Genomic DNA, 15,287 nt, shown 5'->3' with positions numbered 1-15,287 from the left:
GATCTGCCTCGTTGCTTCCTTTTTATAACCTTTTTCTGCTTCTAAAATGCAACCACCACACCCCCTAATCTTAATTAGGATTAGGTTAAGAGGGAGTGTGGGCCGTGGGCTGTCCTAGCCCACATGGGCTGAATATGGACTATCAGCCCAACAATATATATATATATATATATATTTATTTATTTATTTATTTATCATCATTGTAATGGCCTTTCTTGACTCCTGTATCAGCTAGTAGATATTCGGGTCTCGACACGGCGGACCTGCTGTTTTGCCTGGTCTTGGATGGCTGCATTGGCAGCCCACTGCACTTCGCCGCCGACGCAAGCCTCCCCAGAAGGCGACCGCAGTTCACCCGACAACGGCCACACATTTCCCGTTGGCCAATCAAACAGGAGATTCATGGTGGGACCCACTCCTGCCTTTTAAATACTCCGTCACGTCACCGGAGAGAAGAAGACGTGGACGAGTGTTTCTTCGCGTATTCAAAGAAGAGGTTGCGCCGGCGCCGGCGCCGGCGCCGCTGCCACGGATGGCCCTCTCCGCTGCCGTCGACACTTCATTACTCCTCTCTGCCGCCGCTGGCCGACAATCCTCCAAATCCGGCGCCCGCCCTCGTTCCGAGAAGCAGGCGTCATCCTTCTCCCCTTCCTTCCTCCGCAGCGTCGCACCTCGCTTCGCTGGCCTCTCCTCCGCTCTTATCCTGCGGTTCCCCCCCAACTTCGTGCGCCAGCTGAGCACCAAGGTGCGCCGGAATTGCTGCAACATTGGCGTCGCTCAGATCGTGGCGGCCTCGTGGTCGAACAGCTCGCCAGCGTTCGAGGCCCCCCGGTCCGCGGCCTCCGAGGACGCTGCCGTCGCGGCGGAGGACGCGACCCTCGTTAGTGGTGGTGCGTCCCAGAGCACGCCTGTAGAGTCACCGTTTCCGTTGACGGGGGAAGCGAAGGCCTCCGCTGCCGTCGCAAAGGCTGCAGCGTCGCTCAACTCCGATGGGAGCCTCGCGGTCCACGCTGGTGATTGATCTCTCTCATCTTACTCTTTGACGTGTTATCTCTTCCACTTCCTTTCACGATCTAAGGTTTTGATGGTAGAAATCGGCCTTCTCCCCCCCTCCCCCCCAAATTCGTGAGATCTCGGCCAATTATTCAGATTATTTGCCCGCCCAAATATATGTTCATATTGGGATCTGAGATTATTGCATGCGTTGCTTCAAAGACATTGTGAGAGATTTGGACGGGCAAATAACACATTGGGGTCCGATAGGTGAGAGATTTGGACGCCGTACAGCCACAGATGCCATTACCACTCCGGTCGTTAACACATCGGCTTACTGGTTCAACAACTCGGATGAGCTGATTGATTTCAAGGTATCTGATCGATTCGATAACTATCAATTGCAATAACTTCTCTTCCGGTTTTTTTTGGTGATATGTAAGGTCTTAATTCTTGTAAGTAATTTGCAGGAAAAGAGACATGCTAGCTTTGAGTACGGTAGATACGGCAACCCAACAACACAGGCTTTGGAGGAGAAGATGAGGTGCCTGTTGCTTGTGCTTGATGGATATGTGGGATCTGCTGAAATATACTCTGTGCTGATGCTAATTCTTTTGCTGGAGCAGTGCCCTGGAAAGAGCCGAATCCACTTTGTTTGTGTCATCTGGCATGTATACCGGTGTGGCTAGCTATGCTGTTGGCTCTGGTCCCTGCTGGTGGGCACATTGTGACCACCACAGACTGTCATAGGAAGACTAGAATCTTCATCCAAAATGAGCTTCCAAAAATGGGAATTTCGGTAATCCTCCAAGCCTCTCGTCACATATGAAGACTGCTTTATCTTGGTTGACTGGCCGGGAGGCTGTATAAATTCATAGCAGTGTATAATATAAACTTAGCCTCTGCAATTATGTGCCCAAATGCCAACTTTTCTTTTGTTATTCTGTGTTCCTGATTTCTTTGTCATTGAAATGAAGGTCACTGTCATCGATCCTGCTGACATCGAGTCCCTAAAAGGTGCACTTGATCAAAATAATGTTGGTAAATAAGGCCATGAGTACTTCACTCTTATGCTTTAGAATACTCCCAGTTGCAGTCAAGCTAACAAATGTGTTTTTATTAGGTAACTCTTTTCTTTACGGAATCTCCAACTAATCCATTCCTCCGATGTGTTGATATCGAGTTGGTTTCACAACTCTGCCACGACAAAGGAGCCTTGGTTTGTGTAGATGGTACCTTTGCCTCACCTGTGAATCAGAAGGCATTAACTCTGGGTGGTGATCTAGTTTTACATTCTGCTACAAAGTTTATTGCTGGGCACAATGATGTAAGCCATCAAAAATAGCTACACAATTGTTTTCTCATTTCTTGTTTTTGCTTAACATATAAAAATGATTTAACCTTTTTTAGGTGCTTGGTGGTTGCATCAGTGGTTCTGAGGAACTTGTCTCCAAAATTCGCCAGTATCATCATGTTATCGGTGGTGTTCTTAATCCTGTAAGGGAATTTCCATTGGACTCTTAATTATTTGTATTTGTTACACACACGATGTCAGCTGTGAGCTTCAGACTTTAAGATTTACGAAAACATGGGCAAATTCTCCTATCCCTTGTGTTCTCTTTATTCAAGTTGTGTGTGACAGTTCTCAGAGCAACATATTGATATCAAGAAGTTTTTAATTTTAGCTGCAATGTGTCACTCTCTAGTTCCCTGCCAGTTGTGCATGGCCTGTTAAGAATGATTTGGGAGAAATATTGATCACTGATGATTTACATCAAACATGTGCAAATCATTAGCTATAGTATTATTGCATCTTTATCTTTGCACTTAAATGGATTGGACATTTTGCAAAATTCATTTAACTGGCAAAATCTTATTTCCAGAATGCTGCATATATGATTCTCCGAGGCATGAAGACGCTGCATCTGCGCGTAGAGTACCAGAATAGTACAGCAATAAAGATGGCCCAATTTTTAGAGAAGCATCCCAAGGTACACGAAAGCAACCTTGTGTTTTCTCCTTCTAGGATTTTTGGGTAATTCTCTGCTGAAATATGAATTGTATTTCGATTTCACTCATGATTCAATGGGAAGCAGTTTTCTATGGCCGCTGATAACCACTATGGCACTAAAATTGGTCAATGTTGGTTTGTAAGACTTCATGTGAACCTTGTTCTAGGACATCATAATCACCAATGTCAATCATGTAACCGATGGTCAAGAATTTTGCAAATGTTCAATGTTCAGCTAACAGTATTTTAATCCTTCAGTCTTCTTGCTTGGAGGAGGCCTACTATATTTTCGCTTATTCAATTCTCAGTTTTCCCTTGTACCCATCAGGTTGCGACTTGGAATTCTTACCATTTGGTGCCATCCGGTGATAACAATGAAGAAAGACTGGCATAACCTCCACAACTTGTCCATGAACCTACATGACCCCTTTCCTTGTTCCAAAATCACATTGCAGTTGGTCTCCTCAAGATGGTAATCACCAAGGATGCATGACCTTGGGGAAAATTATATTGACACATGGATCTTACAACCTTCTAAGGGAGTCCTTGTAACTAGGAAAATGAAGGCTTGTGAGATACAGAGTGACTCCCTAGGTAAAGGCATGTGCTTGGGTCTCATTTCAAATCTCTAGTCTCCTCGAGATGAATTCTTTACTCAATTGTTTCCAATCCACATTCTCCTCATTGTCTTCTTTTGCAGAATCTATAGAGATCTTTAATACTTTCCGAACTTGTCACCCTACAAATACTGCAGAAGTCATCTTTATAGCTAGATTTTTGGTGTATTGGCTTCTTTTATGACCCTTACATACTGGAGTAGTGTTCTGAAATGGGCCATGTGGACTACATATGAGGTGGTAGCATACTATCTATCATATCTAGTGCTGGCACTATGCCATATCAGTTGCTCCAAGTGGCCAACCATGGAAGCTGATGAGTACTGTGTTCCATGCTGTCACATATGTGCTACACCCACCTGACAGTTGGGTGGGTCTGATAGTGCCAATGGATCCAGTATTTTGGTTGAATATGCATGATGAATTCTTTCAGTATACTGTGTTGAGGATGGAGGAACAAAGAAAAAATAGAATATTACGATACAAGTAAAAAGAAGAGAAAACTGATGTAGTATTAAAAAACAGGAGGATTGATAAGAACACTTACAAGATACCAAATGCACACAGACTCACTCTGTCTTATTTCATAAACTATGATCCTATTTATAGGACCTAGATTGAGGTAATTATTGAAATCACCTTATCACTACTAGATCATGATTGAGGTGGTTATTGAAATCATCCTGTAACCACTAAATCATGATAACTATCCCCACTTGCTTTTTCCTGCCTGTCACTTCCATCTCTATTGCATCATCTCTTTTTCCTTTTATTTTTTTTTCTTTGCAAGTGATAAATGGGGAGTATGAGATTCGATCTTAAAGCTTTGATAAGTAGCAGAGTCAAACAATTTTAACTAGCTAAGTAGCAGAGTCGCAGACATCCTCTAAAATTTGTTGGATAAGATTTCAATTCCTCAACCATCTCCCTATAGTATAGTCTCAATCATGTCCTCATCATCACTCTACTTCCTTTCCATCTCCTTTGGCTTTTTTTCTTCTTTCCAACTCTTTTGCATCATCTCCTCTCGACTAATTTCTTTTCTTCTGAAGCTCTTATCATCTATTTCTCTATTCTTTCTCTACATCACCTTCGTCAACTCCATGATTTTCTTATTTTCATCTATCACATCTCCGCCTACTCGTTATTGGGCTGACAACCCACAAATTCAGTCCATAGTGGGCTTGGGCAGCCCACAGCTCATCCCCTCTTAACTTAACCTTAATTAACATTAGGGGGGTGTGAGGCAGAAAAAAACATAAATATGACAGCAACGTGGGAAAAGAAAACAGTCACGTGATTCCAAAGAAAAGGAGGAAAACAAGGCAGAAAAGGAAGAGAAAGAAAGGGAAGAAGACAAGAACAACATAGAGAGGCTGTTCTCAATTATCTAGTAGTGTTCTCATCTCAGGTTAGATCAAATCTATAGTAGACTCTTGCTGTGATTACTTGGGGAGGTTTTAGATATTGTTGGCAATGACATGATCCTTATATCCCAGTTATTCTCTTGTGATTGTTGCTAGGGTTTAGGGCAAGAGATTGAGATTTGTATATTCATTATTCTCATAGTGGATTATCTCTAGTTTGCCTCGTGGTTTTTACCCTTCAAATTGAAGGGATTTTTCACGTATATCTTGGTGTTCTATTTGATTGTGGTTCCATTTAATTCCGTTACGTATTATGGTCTTCTAGTATTTGTTCATATACAAAGGTTATTCTGTTTATATCCCCATCAACTGGTATCAGAACAAAATGATTTTGGTGATTTAATTTTGTATTTGAACATAGAGGCCAGTAATGTTTCTCGCATGATTAGTTTAAACGGAAACAATTGGATGATATGGAAACCAAGAATGTCAGATCTCTTGTGTTGCAAAGATTTGTACGGACCTTTGTAGGGGGATAGTGCAAAACCCATAACTATGAGAGATGATGAGTGAAAGAGGTTAGATCGAAAAACAATTGGATTTATTCGATAGTGGTTTGATGATAGTGACTTTCACCACATTTCTACTGAAATTTATGCATATTCTCTTTGGAAAAAGTTGGAAAGTCTCTATGAAAGAAAAACAGTCGGCAACAAAGCTTTTTTGATCAGAAAACTTGTGAACCTAAAATATAGAGAATGTACTTCTATTGCTGAACATTTGAATGAAATACAAAGTATTACTAACCAGTTATCCTCTATGAAAATGTCTCTTGATAATGAGTTACAGGCATTATTACTTCTCAATTCATTACTAGAAAGTTGGGAGACACTAGTGGTTTCCCTCAGTAATTCTGCGCCAGATGGTATTGTCACTATGAGTCAAGTAACAAGTAGTTTATTAAATGAGGAGTTGAGAAGAAAGAGTTCGGCAACATCTCAGAATGATTCACAGGCACTTATCTCAGAGAACAGAGGAAGGTCAAAGTCTAGAAGCAGTTCACGCATGGGTAGAAGCAAGTCAAGATCAAGAAAAGATATTGTTTGCTATAATTGTGGTGAGAAAAGACATTACAAGAACCAATGTAAGTAACCTAAGAAGAGCAAGAAAAAGGGAAAAGAAGTGGAGTCTATAGAGTCAAAAGATAATATCACAGCTACAATGTAGGGTGGTGATTATTTGATTTTGTCTCCTTATGATGATATTTTTTCTTGTGTGTGTCAGGATCTTGAGTGGGTGATTGACATAGATGCTTCTTATTATGCTACACTACGGAGGGAGTTTTTTGCTACATACAGGTCTGGAAATTTTGGTATTGTCAAGATGGGCAACTATGACACGGCAGACATCATAGGCATGGGTGATATCCATTTAAAGACCAACCTAGGCTGCAAGTTGGTGCTTAAGGATGTGAGACATGTGATTGACTTGAGGCTGAATTTAATTTCAGTTGGAAGGCTAGATGATGAAGACTATGATAACAGATTTCACAAAGGGCAATGGAAGCTCAGTAAGGGTTCTCTTGTTATAGCTAATGGAAAGAAATATCATACTTTGTACAGGTTGCAAGCTAAAGCTTATGGTGAGCAGTTAAATGCTACAGAAAAAGACTTCAGCATAGAGTTGTGACATAGGCGGCTGGGATACATGAGCGAGAAGGGGCTACAAGCTCTTTCCAAGAGAGAGGTATTACCAGACCTCAGAGATATACATCTGAACCCTTGTATTAATTGTTTGGCAGGTAAACAACATAGAGTTTCATTTGCTAGTCCTGCTTTGTCTAGAAAAATGCATGTCTTAGATCGTGTTTATATAGATGTACGTGGTCCTTTGAGGACAAAAACTCCTGGTGGATCTGTTGATATTCTTGGTATAAGTGGTGCATTTTATTTTATCACTTTTATAGATGATTTTTTCAGGAAAGTTTGGGCCTATGCTTTGAAGACTAAAGATCAGGTAATTAATGTCTTCAAAGAGTTTCATGCTAGGATTGAAAGGGAGACAGAAAGGCAATTGAAATGCATAATATCAGATAATGATGGTGAGTATACAAGATTGTTTAATGACTATTGCAGGTCACATGAGATCCAACATGAGATGATAGTTCCTGGTACACCTCAGCATAATGCAATTGCAGAGAGGATGAACCGCACCATCATGGAAAAGATCAGATGTATGCTTTTACAGGCCAAGCTACCCAAAAGGTTTTGGGATGAGGCTTTGAGGACTGCAGTTGATGTGATCAACTTATCATCATGTACAACCCTAGATGGTGATGTTGCAGAGCATGTATGGTTAGGGAAAGATGTTTCCTACAAGCATTTGAGAGTGTTTGGTTGTCGTGCATTTGCACATGTTCCAGATAATGAGAGGTCCAAGCTGGATGGTAAGACTAAAGAATGTATTTTTCTTGGTTACTCACATGATCATTTTGGTTACAGGCTTTGGGATCTAGAAAAGCAGAAGATGTTTAGAAGCAGAGATGTGGTCTTCTTTGAGGATCAAACCTTTGAGGATTTGAAGAAGAAGGCACCAGCCAAAACTTCTACAGAAGGATTAGCATATTGTGACCCAATTATTCCTCCAGTATATCAGGGTGATAGGGGAGATGTGTAGGAAGATGACGTAGAGCCTGACGTTGATCTACCTACAGGACATGTTGAGCAAGAAGAAGTAGGAGAGCAAGTTCCAACAGAACCTCAGTTGAGAAGATCTTCTAGACAACGTCAACCTTCCAGAAGATACTCTACATATGAGTATGTGATGCTTACTGATGCAGGTGAACCAGAGAGTTACCAGGAAGTAGTTGAAAGTGAGCAGAAAGAGAAGTAGTTAGTTGCTATGTAGGAAGAGATGAATGCTCTTTAGAAGAACCACACTTATGATTTGGTGCTACTACCAAATGGAATGAAGGCCTTGAAGAACAAGTGGGTTTTCAGGTTGAAGACTCAAGAATATTGTTCTCAACCAAAGTACAAAGCTAGATTGGTTGTGAAAGACTTTGGTCAAAAGAAAGGTATTGACTTTGAAGAGATTTTTTCTCCTGTTATTAAAATGTCTTATATTCGTGTTGCTCTTGGTATTGCTGCTAGTCAGGACTTGGAGGTTGAGCAGTTAGATGTGAAGACAACTTTCCTTCATGGGGATTTGGAGGAGGAAATTTATATGGAGCAACCAGAAGACTTCAAAGTTAAAGGTAAAGAGAACTTTGTCTGTAAATTGAAGAAGAGCTTGTATGGGCTAAAGCAAGCTCCAAAATAGTGATACAGAAAGTTTGATTCATTTATGATAGAAAATGGATACAAAAGAATGACTTCAGATCATTGTGTGTACATCAAATGGTTTGGTGAGGATTTTATTATTTTCTTACTTTATGTTGATGACATGCTTATTCTTAGAAAAGATATGTCTAAAATTGACAGATTGAAGAAGGAATTGAGTGAGTCTTTTGCAATGAAGGACATGGGGCTAGCAAAGCAAATACTAGGTATTCAGATTTCCCATGACAGGAAAAATAAGAAGATTTGGTTGTCACAGGAGAAATACATCGAGAAGATATTGGAAATATTCAGTATGAGCAATGCAAAACCAGTTGGTTCTCCTCTTGCAGGTCACTTCAAGTTGTGCTCAAAATAGAGTCCATGAAGTAATGAGGAGAAGGAGAAAATGTAAAAGGTTCCTTATGTTTCAGCAGTTGGAAGTTTAATGTATGCAATGGTATATACGAGGCCAGATATCGCATATGCAGTTGGTGTTACTAGCAGATTTCTTGCAAATCTAAGTAAAGAGCACTGGGCAGTAGTGAAGTGGATTTTTAGATATCTCAGAGGGAGCTCTAAGGTATGTTTAAGCTTTAGAGGTGGACCACATGTGTTGACAGGTTACACAGATGCAGATATGGCAAGAGATATAGATACGAGAAAGTCTACTTCAGGTTATATACTTACTTTTGCAAGGGGAGCTGTGTCATGACAATCCAGGTTGCAAAGGTGTATTGCTCTCTCCACCATAGAAGCAGAATATATTGCTGCTACAGAGGTATGCAAAGAAATGTTATAGATGAAAGAATTCTTACAAGAATTGGGGCTGAAACAGAAAAATTATGTGGTGTATTGTGACAGCCAGAGTGTCATCCATTTGTATAAGAACCCAATGTTTCATTCCAAGTCAAAGCATATAGATGTCAGATACTACTGGATTCGAAATATATTTGAAGAGAAGCAGTTGCGGCTTCAAAAAATTTACACAGATGACAACGGAGCAGGCATGTTGACAAAAACTTTACCAAAAGAAAGACAGGAGATATGCCGACAGCTGGTCGGCATGGCTTCATATTGAGGAGTCATGGGACAACCTCTCTTATGGGCTGAAGGGGGAGGTTGTTGGGCTGACATCCCACAAATTCAGCCCATAGTGGGCTTGGGCAGACCACAGCTCACCCCCTCTTAACCTAACCCTAATTAACATTACGAGGGGTGTGGTGGCTACATTTTGGAGGCAGAAAAAGGCATAAATAGGGTAGCAACGTGGGAGAAGAAAATAACCACGGGATTCTGATAAGACCCTAAAGTCTTATCGTAAAAAAGAAGAAGAGAAAGGGGATGATCACTTCGAGGGGATCGACCCTCCTTGATCGCTTCGAGGAGATCGGCCTCCTAAGGTTTGTCACAAGACAAAAATAGTATTTTTCATAGATTACTGAAAAGAAGCAGTTACATCCTTATTTATAGAGTTCCACCCAGAGTCCATCAGGACTTGAACTCTAATAATAAATAAATATTAAATAAACCTCTACTTGACTCTAACTGAACCAAACCGTTTCAATAAATAACTGGACTAAACAGACTCAATAAACATTATTCAAAAGCTCATAAAAAGGTTCCTAACAGTTCCTCCCTCTTCAAATCAGCCTTGTCCTCAAGGCTAAGCAGCATCAATCTCGGGGAACTTATCTTTTAGCACTTCAGTCATAAGCTATCTGTAACGCATCACAACCGTTTGATCAAGTAAGTATGGTCTCCACTTTCTGACAGTGTAAGCAATAGGTCGATCTTTCAGTGTAGTAATCGTTGCAAGAAATTCCTGGCCTTTGCTATCATAAGTTAAAATCCGTCCATCAGCTTCGAATATATCACAGCCTTCAATGTGGTGGGCTAATTGGGCTGCAACTTTCCTGTCCATAAAATTATTAGTGTTATCTGTATCAATCAAAATAGTGATAGGTTGATGCTTCAAAGTTCCTCCGATTTTCATAGTTTGTGGGTTAGTGTAGCCAGCCAATGCATGTACTGTATGTGTGATGGCTTCAATATCTTCATCGGTTTTCATACCTTTATGATCGGAGTCCAACTCTTTTACTTCCGGTTCCTCTCTAATTGGCTCAATCATCAGAAGTTGCCCTTGTTTACATCGGTGCTCTATACTCCAATTTTTATCATAGTACAAATCCCTTGCTAATCTTTCCTTGCCAATTTTTTTCTCATGTAGATTTGCAAATGAGATCGCAGCTATCATAGTGCGGGGTTGACGAGCCTTAACTTCACACCGGATCTCTGGAATAAGCCCTTTAATAAATGTATCCAGAAGTTATCGGTCTGACCAATCTCTAGCTTGATTTGATAATTTTTCAAACCTACTCTGATATTCTAACATTGTAGAAGTCTGATGAATTTTGGCAAGCTGGCAATCAACATTCTCATATTCGGATGGGCCAAAGCGAACAAGAAGTCCTCTTTTGAACTGCTCCCACGAAGGAACTCCATGGAAAGTTGTCGGTCTGACCAATCTCTAGCTTGATTTGATAATTTTTCAAACCTACTCTAATATTCTAACGTTGTAGAAGTCTGACGAATTTTGGCAAGCTGGCAATCAATATTCTCATATTCGGATGGGCCAAAGCAAACAAGAAGTCCTCTTTTGAACTACTCCCACGAAGGAACTCCGTGGAAAGTTTCATACCAATTGTACCACTGGAGTGCATCTCCCTCGAGCTGGATTGAGGCCACTTCTACCTTGGATTCTTTTGGGGTTCTGTGAAAACGGAAAAAATTTTCTGCCTCAGAGATCCAATTGGTCGGATCTCCATCTTTCCATCTCGGAAATTTCATCTTCATGTGTGGGTAATTTATGTCACAATCTTAGGGCCCTGTATTTTTAGATCTGTGCAACGTAGAACTTGAGCCCCCATTTTGTTGAAATTTGCTGAGACTCTCCAGTAGGCTCTTTTTGAAATCATTAAGTGTTTCTTGCAGTCGGTTCTCAATTCTGATTTCCAATGCTTCCATTTGTGCTTTCACCAAGTTATCAGTGGCCATTGCGTAAGACTGCAAATCTATAATCTCAACTCCTGTTTTTGGTGTCAGTCAAGGGCATCAACACTGTCGATGCGAAGTTGCCGAGGAGGTGGACGCCAAGGCAGTGCTGTGGTCGCTACGTTAGAGGAAGAGTTGTTGCCCTGTTTCTATCGTTGCGTAGGGTGAGAGCTCCGAGGCTAGAAGGCGACTGCGTCGATGTGGCTGCAGCTACTGCGACTTAAGGGACGATCGCCGAGCAACGGGGTTGAGGCTGTGGTGATGGCAACCTGTGGTGATGGCAACCTGCGGTTGTGGTAGAATATGCTAAGTAAGGGGGAGGTGGCGTTAAAGCGGCCGGGGTTGAGAAGAAGAATCAGTGTTGCGTGCGTTGCTAGGGTTGAGGCAGGGCAGTATACTTGCTGCGGTTGCTGCGTTCGCTGTTGGAGGGCGGCTGGTACAGAACGAGGGGTTAATCGTTGGCCAGGAGTAGTGGCGGTAGTGGTTGCTGGCCAAGAACTGTGGTGATTGGTGGCTGCGGCAAAAAAAATGTAAAGTTACTCTGTTGTGGTTGCCACGAAGAGGGGAGGTCGAGTGACTACAACTGCGACGGTTGTGACCCAAGGGAAGGCAGTGACGGTGGTGCGACTGGGGGCAACGGAGGCAGTGATGGTGGCGCGGTTGTGGCAGCATCGCCGACGGTAGAAGTGACGAGGGGGTTGGTCCGCTAGCCGGGAAGCAGCGGCCGTGGTCCTTCTCGCTTAAACAGGGAGCATCAAGGAGGGAAGGCTGCTGGCCGGGGAGCAACGGCGACGGTGGTCGCTGGCCGGAATGCAGCGGCTGTGGTGGGGTTGGCCGAAAGCAGGGGAGGCAGGGGCCCCTTTCGACCAGATGGGCTTCAAAGGGGAGAGGATGTGGTTGTGGCGGGTACAGCACAATGAGGAGGGGACGTTGCTGGCTGGGGAGTGGCGGCGGCGATGGTCGTGCGGCCGAGAAGCAACAGCGGCGGTGGAGAAGGAGGAGTCGGCGGTGTCGCGTTTGGGAACAAGGGCAACCGGTGAGTTGCCCTGTTTCTGTCACTACGGATGCAGAGCAAGGAGGATCGACAGCTGGGAGGCGTGCGATGGTCGTCGCACGGTGGCTGGCAGCGGTGTGGCTTGGCAACGAAGGAGAGGGGTGGCGTTGAAGTGGTCGAGAAGCAGCGGCGGCGGTAGAGGCAACCGGCGCCTACGACAGCTGAGGGACCGGCGGCTGCTCTGTTTTTATCGCACCACAGAAACAGTGAAGCCGACAGATTGCGTGGCCGAGGCTGCAACCGAGGTAAGGCAGCGATGGCGGTGCGGCTAGGGCAGCATCGCCGAAGGTAGAAGCGGCGATGGGTGGTCCGCTGGCTGGGAAATGACGGCCGCGGCCCTTCTCGCTCAAGCGAGATGCGGGCAGCGAGGTCGCTGGCCGGGGGGTGGGGGGGGGAGGGCAATGGCGACGGTGGTGGCTGTCGGCTGGGCAGCAGCGGCGGCAGGTAGGCTGGCCGGAAACAGGAGCCCTAAAGTCTTATCGTCGCTCTGATACCAAATGATAAGACCCTAAAGTCTTATCGTAAAAAAGAAGAAGAGAAAGGGGATGATCACTTCGAGGGGATCGACCTCCTTGATCGCTTCGAGGGGATCGACCTCCTATAGTTTGTCACAAGATAAAAATAGTATTTTTCATAGATTACTGAAAAGAAGCAGTTACATCTCTATTTATAGAGTTCCACCCAAAGTCCATCAGGACTTGAACTCTAATAATAAATAAATATTAAATAAACCTCTACTTGACTCTAACTGAACCAAACCAATTCAATAAACAACTGGACTAAATAGACTCAATAAACATTATTCAAAAGCTCATAAAAAGGTTCCTAATAGATTCCAAAGAAAAGGAGGAAAACAAGGCAAAAAAGGAAGAGAAAGAAAGGGAAGAAGACAAGGACAACGCAGAGAGGCAGTTCTCAATCATCTAGCAGTGTTCTTATCTCAGGTTAGATCGAATCTGCAGTAGACTCTTACTGTGATTACTTGGGGAGGTTTTAGATATTGTTGGCAATGATGTGATCCTTGTATCCTAGTTATTCTCTTGTGATTGTTGCTAGGGTTTAGGGCAAGAGATTGAGATTTGTATATTCATTATTCTCATAGTGGATTATCTCTAGTTTGCCCCATGGTTTTTACCCTTCACATTGAAGGGGTTTTCCACGTATATCTTGGTGTTCTATTTGATTGTGGTTCCATTTAATTCCGCTGCATATTATGATATTCTAGTATTTATTCGTATACAAAGGTTATTCCTATTTATATCCCCATCACTCGCTCCTTCTGCTCTTACCTAATACCTGATCATAACTAATATTTTGTATATTTTAGAATATGACCATGGGCAACAAGATGCCTTGTCCACTGCTTTTCATCACCTTAGAACACCTACTGGTGTTAAGCTTCTTTCCTCACATGGAAACATTTAGGTTCATGTTTAAATGTTGTACAGGAGTCTGCCTGTCTATTTGTCCTGCATTTCTTTTGGAAGTTAGCTATTTGGTTTTTTCTAGGAATGCCTTGAAAATTTATCTTGGATCTTATACACAAATTTTTGTGTTCTGCCCATTGATTCAAAAAAGAAAAATGGTGCACAGGAAAGAACCTCCAATTGGTTTATACTGCTTTATCAATCTTGTTGGTGAGAAACCTAACACACAGCTTTGCCAGATAATTCATGTCTATTATCCTGGCCTTCCAAGTCACCCGGAGCATCACATTGCCAAGCGCCAAACGACTGGTTTCGGGGGTGTCGTCAGTTTTGAGGCAAGTTCCTTCACTCCATCATCATCATCATCATCATCATCATCATCATCAGCATTTTTCGATTTGTTTGTTTGTATCTCTACATGTTGATGATGCAGGTGGCCGGAGACTTGAACACTAGAAAGAATTTTGTTGATTCTTTAAATATACCGTACCTTGCCCCTTCCTTTGGAGGCTGCGAGAGCATAGTAGACCAACCTGCCATCATGTCTTATTGGTAATACTCGTGTCGACGCTATTTTACGGTAGATTATTGACGAAGGATTTGGCAACACTTAGAATCCTATCCACATGCTAGAATGATATAAACTAGGCACGAAATATTTGATGACACACGAAAGAACCAGTGCTAGTTTTCTCAGTCATCTTGTCTACACAGGGACCTCAGCGGTTCGGAAAGAGCAGCCAAATATGGAATCAAGGACAACCTGGTCAGGTTCAGTGTTGGGATTGAGGGTTTCGAGGATCTCAGACCTGATATCATTCAGGCCTTGGACAAGATCTAATTAGCGTTGAGCTCTCTTGTGAACCTGATCGAGCACAAGCCGTCGTGCATTATGCTTCTGAATGCTCCATGAGATGAGATGGTTAGAGTGATGAGCAGTAGCTATCTATCTATTTCTTTCGCCTAACCATTTTTACATGATGCTCGAGATTGTAATTTCTTAGACAGTTCTAACACAACGATAGGATTTAACTCAGAGAGTAAGTTTTATTTCTTTTTTTTTTTTCTACTTATAGGTATGGTGTGATGTTGCAGATATCGAACCCATGCTGGTCTCGGGTCGAATCAATATGTATCGACGTACAATCATAGAATAGAATAGCATAGCATAGCATAGCATGTCGGTACAATGTTACAATACATGTCGTGTGGATAACTATAATAGGCCTTCATATTGTGTGTACTATCTAATATGTAGAGGTAGAGAGAGGCCTTTGTGTACTAATTATTTTTTTGTAGGTTGGAGTTTTGTCTCAATTTACTTGGGATTCTAAGTGATGCTTGCAAAGGGAAATTATTGTTGCATTATTAGCCTTATTTATTTATTTTTGTTGTACAAACAACAACATTGGGCTCTTCTGAAATTATTTTCGGACATCATTTCTCT

At 42.4% G+C, this 15,287-nt stretch overlaps 1 pseudogene; it reads left to right on the top strand.

Annotated features, from left to right (window-relative positions):
- The first annotated feature begins 218 nt into the window (after window positions 1-218).
- On the top strand, window positions 219-15,273 carry LOC135597246 (cystathionine gamma-synthase 1, chloroplastic-like; annotated as a pseudogene).
- Window positions 15,274-15,287: the final 14 nt, after the last annotated feature.

This window comes from Musa acuminata, chromosome BXJ1-11 (assembly GCF_036884655.1).
Source record: "Musa acuminata AAA Group cultivar baxijiao chromosome BXJ1-11, Cavendish_Baxijiao_AAA, whole genome shotgun sequence".
Classification (NCBI taxonomy): Eukaryota; Viridiplantae; Streptophyta; class Magnoliopsida; order Zingiberales; family Musaceae; genus Musa; species Musa acuminata.
Note: the sequence above shows the minus strand (reverse complement) of the source record. Positions and strands in the feature narration are given on the sequence as shown.